The sequence below is a fragment of the Sus scrofa genome, chromosome 5 (assembly GCF_054392235.1).
Source record: "Sus scrofa isolate SSC_HxYL_T2T_F1_AM1 chromosome 5, Sscrofa_HxYL_maternal_Yorkshire_Landrace_v2.0, whole genome shotgun sequence".
NCBI classification, from domain to species: domain Eukaryota; kingdom Metazoa; phylum Chordata; class Mammalia; order Artiodactyla; family Suidae; genus Sus; species Sus scrofa.
The window spans coordinates 62,548,868-62,555,937 of record NC_139387.1 but is presented as its reverse complement, the minus strand read 5'-3'; the positions used below and the strand labels follow the sequence as shown (position 1 = coordinate 62,555,937).

At 31.7% G+C, this 7,070-nt stretch overlaps 1 non-coding gene across 1 annotated transcript; it reads left to right on the top strand.

Annotated features, from left to right (window-relative positions):
• Nucleotides 1–434: 434 nt before the first annotated feature.
• LOC146403393 (U6 spliceosomal RNA) lies at nt 435–541 on the top strand. Its single transcript, XR_014804693.1, has one exon. It is a non-coding gene; the product is annotated as a U6 spliceosomal RNA (small nuclear RNA).
• The last annotated feature ends 6,529 nt before the right edge of the window (nt 542–7,070 follow it).

Genomic DNA, 7,070 nt, shown 5'->3' with positions numbered 1-7,070 from the left:
ATCTTCTTCCTTTCAGGACAAGGCAGAGTCTGTACAAGTGCTACTGCATCCTGCTATTCCTGGATAAACACCTTAAACCTGGTAGAAATGTCAACAAAGAAATGTAGGCAGAAAGCACCTTTCTTTTCTTTTCTATTTTTTAGGTGATTTTTTTCCCATTATAGTTGGTTCACAGTGCCACCTTTCTTAATTAGGTAGACACTAAAGTTTTATGGGATTTGAGTTGTGTCCAGGACCTTAGGAACTACGACCATAGCTGTAGTTGTTCGAATCCCTGGATGCAGAATTCCATGGATACCGAGGGCTGACTGTACAATGGCATCTTACATAAGGGACTTGAGCATCTTGTGTTTTCTTTATCATTAAGGAAAAATACTTTCTATTTTCTCTTGTGGCTTTTTCTGTCACTGTGCCTTATATAGAAATGTTTTGTGGTGCTTACACTGGCAACACATATACTGAAATTGGAATAATACAGAGAAGATTAGCATGGCTCCTGTGCAAGGGTGACACACAAATTGGTGAAGTGTTCCATATTTTTGGAAGACACACACATTACCAACATGGGAGTCTATTGCCTTGTGGTTAATATGTCAAGTTCTGGAATCCCACAGAGGTGTTTTTTGTCCCAGCTCTATCAGTACACACCTCAAAGAATATAAGCTCTAGGAGACCATTATAGGTACTTAATAATATGTTTGCTTAATTTTATTAAATAATCAAATTCAATAATGCCTATGAAAGACATAGGTATTATGCCTTTCACAGATATTATTGACATATCAGTGACTAGCACAAACCAAACATCTTCAAACAGCTATTATTTTTATCTACCATGAGAGGCCCATTTCAAATTTGAGCATCGATAACTAAAGCTTTTTGACAAGTACAAGTAACTGCCTATAGTCATAGTAGAAAACTGCTTTCTTAAGAGCAAGGTTTTTATAATAGAGTATTTACCATTCTTTATTTTTGTCCTGTCCTTAATCTTCAAATTAATTTTCTTATAGACTGCATATAATTGGGTCTCGCTTTTTATTTGGTCTGACAATATTTGTCTCTTGATTTCCATTTTTAGATCACTATATATTTAAATAAATGTGTTTTATTTAAATATATAATCTTTCTTTTTTATCAATATCTCATCTATTTTTGGTAATTTTTTTTCATTTCTTTATTCAGATTTTTAGTATTTTTAAGTATTTCATTTTATCTCTTCTATCAAATGCCTATATTTCTATTGCTATTTTGTTTTTTGTTATTTCATGGGTGCTCTTCAGGGTACATGTACCATTAGGTTGTGAGAATCTACCTTCAAGTAATATCATAAAATTTTATATATTACCTTAAACTATACTGTAATTTTCCCATCTCATTTTATATGCTGTCACTGTAATAACTTTTATAGTTTCATTTTTTATAAATCCTGTAATACATTTTTTGCTTTAAACAATTAACTATATTGTAAATATTTTTTTTTCTTTTTATGGCCTCACTTTCAGCATATGGAATTTCCCAGGCTAGAGGTCAAATTGGAGCTTCAGCAGCTGGCCTACAATAGCAATGCCAGATCCGAACCTCAGATGTGACCTGTGCCACAGTTTGCAGTAACACCAAATTCTTAATCCACTGAGTGAGGCCAGGGATCAAATCCGCATCCTCATGGACACTGCGTTGGGTTTTTAACCCACTGAGCAACAATGGGAATTCCAATTGTCAATAATTTTTAAACGAATTAAAATAAGCTATATCTACTCTATTATTACCATTTCCAGTATTCTTCATTTCTTTGCATAAATTCAGCTTTTCAATAGTATTATTTTCCTTCCACTAAAGAAAGAACTTCTAGTTTTTATTCTAATACAAGTCTGAAGATTACTGATTCTCTCAGCCTTTTCTTGTCTAAAAAGTTTTCATTTGCCTTCAATTTTAAAGGATATTCTAGCTAGGTATATATAATTTTAGATTAACAGAATTTTCCTTTAGCACTTTTGGTCTTTTTTCTGATTTGCATAATTTCTGATGAAAAGTTGACTGCCATTACATCTATATGATATAAATGTACATATACATGTATTTATTCTTTGACAGCTTTTATAATTTTTCTCTTAAACATTGGCTGTCAGCAATTTAAATGTGATTTATTTTGACGTGATTTTGCATTTGTTTATCCTGTTTGGGGATTGCCAAGTTTCCTATATGACTTTTCAAAAATGTTTGCCAATATATCTTCAAATATAATATCCTCTTCTGTCCTTATCCTTGGACAATATTACACATAGGTGTAATTGCTTAAAATTGACCACAGATCACAGAGGACCTGACTTTCCTTTCAGTTGTTTTACTTTCTCTATGCTTCAGTTTGGATAATTTCTAAGTCTTTACCCATCTTTATTTCTAAAGTTCCTAATCTCTTGTTAAGTCCATCCAGTTAATAGTTCACTTCAGATTTGGTGTTTTTCATCATTTAAGCTTTTTTTTTGTATTCGATTTCTCTTAATTATTTTGCCTTCTTAAAATTATAAAAAATCTTCATAATCACTATTTTAAAAATATTTTCTGCTAATTTCATCATCTGTCATTTCTGTCTTCCAATGAATGTCAAATTCAGTACTAGAAATGGGTAAAATTTTGCTGGTTCTTTTCATTTCTACTAATAGTATTCATTTTTATTGTGTAAAATAAACATAATATTTAGCATTTTAATCATTTTTATGTGTACCATTCTGTGGTATTAAGTAGACTCATATTGTTGGGCAACAATTATAATTGTCCATCTCCAGAACACTTTCATCTTGCAAAACTGAAACTTTATACCTATTAAACAATAATTCTCCATTGTTCCTTCCCTTTAGTCCCTGACAGCTATCATTCTGCTATCTGTCCTTACAATTCTGATTCTTTAGATATCTCATTTAACTGAAGTCATATAGTATTTGTCTTTTTGTGACTGGTTTATTTCACTTAGTATAATGTTCTAAAGATTCATCCATGTTGCAGTGTATATTAGAAATATCTTCCCTTTTTGAGGCTGAATAATGGTCTGCTGTTATGTATATACCACTTTTGCTAATTCATTTATTTATCAATTCATTTATATATCAATGTGTTGTTCCTATGTCTTATCTTTCTGAATCATGAACACCCTGCTATTAATATGGGTGTATACATATCTCTTTGAGAATATCTTTTCAGTTAATTTGGGCACATACCCAGAAGTGGTATTGCTGAACTATATGGGAATTCTAGTTTTGATTTTTTGAGTAACTGCCATACTGTTTGGCATAGCAGTTATATCATTTTACATTCCCATTAACAGTCCACAAATGTTCTAACTTCTCTATCCTCCCAACACTTCTTTCTTTTCTTTGATAGAAGCCATTCTAATAAGTTTAAGGTGATGTGGCATCATGGTTTTGCTTTGTGTTTCCTTAATGATTAGTGATTTTGAGTATCTTTCTGTGTACTTAGTGGCCATTTATATATATGCTCTTTGGAGAAATATCTATTTGACTCCTTTGCCCATTTTGAATCTAGTTATTTTTTTGTTGATGAGTTTTAAGAGTTATCTAAATATTCTGGCTATTAATCCCTTAGCAGATATTATTTGAAAATATTTTCTCCCATTCTATAGGTATCCTTTTCATTTTATTGATTGTCTTTTTTTTTCTTCTTTTCACAGCAACACCTACAGCATATGGAAGTTCTAGGCTAGGCATCAAATCAGAGCTGCAGCTATAGGCCTGTACCCTTGCACTGCAATGCTGAATCCAAGCCACATCTGTGACCTATGCTGCAACATGCAGCAATGCCAGATCCTTAACTGACTGAATGAGGCAAGGGATCAAAACTGCATCCTCATAGAGACTATGTCGAGCTTTTAGCCCACTGAGCCACAACAGGAACTCCAATTGATGGTCTTCTTTGATATATAAAAGTTTCAATTGTAATGAAGTTCAATTTGTCCAATTTTTCTTTTATCACCTGTACCTTTGATGTCATAGCAAAGAAATCATTTCCAAATTCAGTGTTATGAAGCTTTTTCTCTATGCTTCTTCTGAGATTTTTACAGTTTTGGCTTTTATATTTAGGATTTTGATCCATACTTAATTTTTGTATAAATTATTAGGTAAAGGTTCAACTTCATTCTTTCGCATATGGATATCCAGATTTTCTAATACCATTTGTTGGAAAAATTTCCTTTATTGACATCAGTGTCAAAAATCATGTGACCATATATGCAAGGGTTTGTTTCTTGGCTCTCTGTTCCATTTGCCTATATGCCTGCCCTTATGCCAATACTACATTGTTTTGCTCATTGTAGCTTTGTAGTAAGCATTACTCTTTTTTCAAGATTATTTTGGCTACTTGAAGTCCCTGCAATCAATATAAATTTTATGTGAGTTTTTTCTATATATGCAAAAAATCCTTAGAATTTTGATAGAGATTGCATTGAATCTAAAGATCCTTTTGAGTAATACTGACATCTTAAAAATATTAAGTCTCCCAGTCTATGAAGATGGTATGTCTTTTCATTTATGTTTTCTTTAATTTCTTACAAAAATGACTTGTCAGCTTCATTGCACAAAACTTTCACTCCTTGGTCAATTCCTAAATATTTTATTTATTTATTTTTGATGTTATTGTAAATTGAGTTATTTTCTGAAATTCCTTTTGCGATTCATTTATTTCTTACAGTTCTGGAGGTTGGGAGGTCCAAGATCAAGGTGTCTGCCAATTCAATTTCTGGGGAGATCACATTTCCTAGCTTGTAGATAACCACTTTCTCCTTGTGTCCTCACATGGCAGAGGGGGAGAGGGATAAGGAGAGGGATCTCTGGTCTTTCTTCCTCTTCTTATAAGGATATTAATTCCTTTATGTTGTCCTATCCTCATGATTTCATCTAAACCTAATTACCTCCAAAAATATCTCACTTCCAAATATCATCTCAGTGAGATTTAAGAAATGCCTTTTTATGAGAAATATTCAGTCCATAGAAGCTATGCTATTTTAAAGCCATTTTGATTGTACTGTTATTTCTATTTCTTGGTGTGAAATTCTATAATTTCTTTATAATTTTACTTTCTCTCATTGTGTTTCATTTCCTTCTGTAGTTTATTTTTGTTAATGTATTCTGTGAAAGTGTTTTTTTTTTTTTTTTTTTTTTTCTTAAAGTGGGAAATCTGTATGGTATGTCTATGAAATCTTCTGGGAGGTCTCACATTTCTTTTTGTTCTCTGTCTAGGCAGTATATATATATATTGTGAATTTGGATTCCACAGCAATATGTGGACAAAGCTTGAGGCTTCTCTTTTTCCTCAGGTTTATTTATATTTTTATTACCACAAGAAGTTGAAAGGTATTTTTGCTTTTAATTTTCAAGTTACTGTTTTATGAATATGGTAATTTCCCATAACTACCTACTAAATGTAAATAAATCAAATTCAAGTTCCTTCAACTTATGGCATGGATTTCTTCCCCATTAGAGATTTAGAACAAACCTCTAAGGCCTATACCTGGGTCTGATTCTCCCTTGATTTTGAGATCTGTTTTAGTTTCTGGAAATTGTGGGTGTAACTTTCTTTTGTGGTTGATTGCTTATTTAAATAGATTTTGCTATATTTTATCTAATATTTCTAAATGTTTATTGGACGGAAGAGTCTTTCATGTTAGCTCAATTACCACATCAACTCTATTTACCTCTTTAGGTCTATGTTTTTAGATCTTTAAAGTGGAGATAATTGCTAACTTACTGATATATATGAAAGCAAATTAAATTAATGTGTGTTAATGGCTCAGCATATTGCCTAGCAAATCATAAATATTCACTGAAAATAGTTCGTTATAATTATAAAATCCATACATTTAAATATGATATAAAAAGCTACCAAAACTCAGTACTAGAAGTAATTTGAAACTGTTCACTCTTTAAAGTATTCTAGTGAAAAACAGTCATTTTTCTTAATATCCGAATATAGAGAAAAATTATGATAGATTAAAATAGTTCTTTTATTATTTGATTGTGATGAATTTCTCTAATATATGTTGGATTTCCTGCAACTGGTACTATGTTTGGAATTACTGTCTAAGCTTTAAAATTTTGTATAAGGATTTCATGCATAAAAGGCTTCAGTATTCAGTATTCTGCTAGAAGAGTAGATGTATTTTTAATTCTCTTTATACAACATTGATGTCTAATGAATGGATTTTAAAATCTTATAATTCTAAGAGAGGGGTAGTTAGGATTGAGGACAGGGGATTTGTAAATCAGAATATCTGATATTTTTTGATGACAGTTGAATAGATCTAAAAATTTATATATACACATATTATATTTATTTTATTGATTAAGATAGTTCCAAATCATTTGAAAGATGAACGTGAAAGCTTTGCAGAATATTATCCTTAGGGGAATTAGAGAGAGAGAAAGAATAAAAGAAAGAAAGGGAGAGAGAGAAAATGTGAACCTATTGAGTTAAATTAGTAAATAATTGAGTGATTAAAACAACAATGTTCACACATTTTTAATTCAAAGCCTGTTCAATCCCTTTAAAATTCATTTGAATCTGCAATTATTTAAGCTGTGGGCTGTGCACTGAAGAAAAAATAAAACTATAGATTTTAAGTATGTAGCTGGAGGTAAATATAAATCCAATTGATCTGTGTGGCAGAGAATTGATGCCACAATTTTTTACCCAGTGGCATTTTCTCTCTCTTTCTCAACTGGCTTCAGAACATTATCAGAAAGTTAATAGGATACAGTGATATACTTTCAATCATAAGTCCCTTGTTCAGGTTAAAACTTAGGTGCTCACATTGTGGATAATAATTAGACATACAGCCTGACTACATCTTACTATGTACTGCCCAGAAGGACTTGACTCAACTTCACTGCAAGTTTCTGATCCTAAGAGCTAGCCAAACCGGTAACAGAGGGCAGCTGCCTCTTCGGGACCTAAAAACAAAAACAAAAACAAAAACAAAACAAAAAAAAAACAAAAAAAAAAACAAAACCCAGAGGGAAAGGATATGTATTGAGAGCTGCAGTCTGGCTTCAGACCTCTCTCTA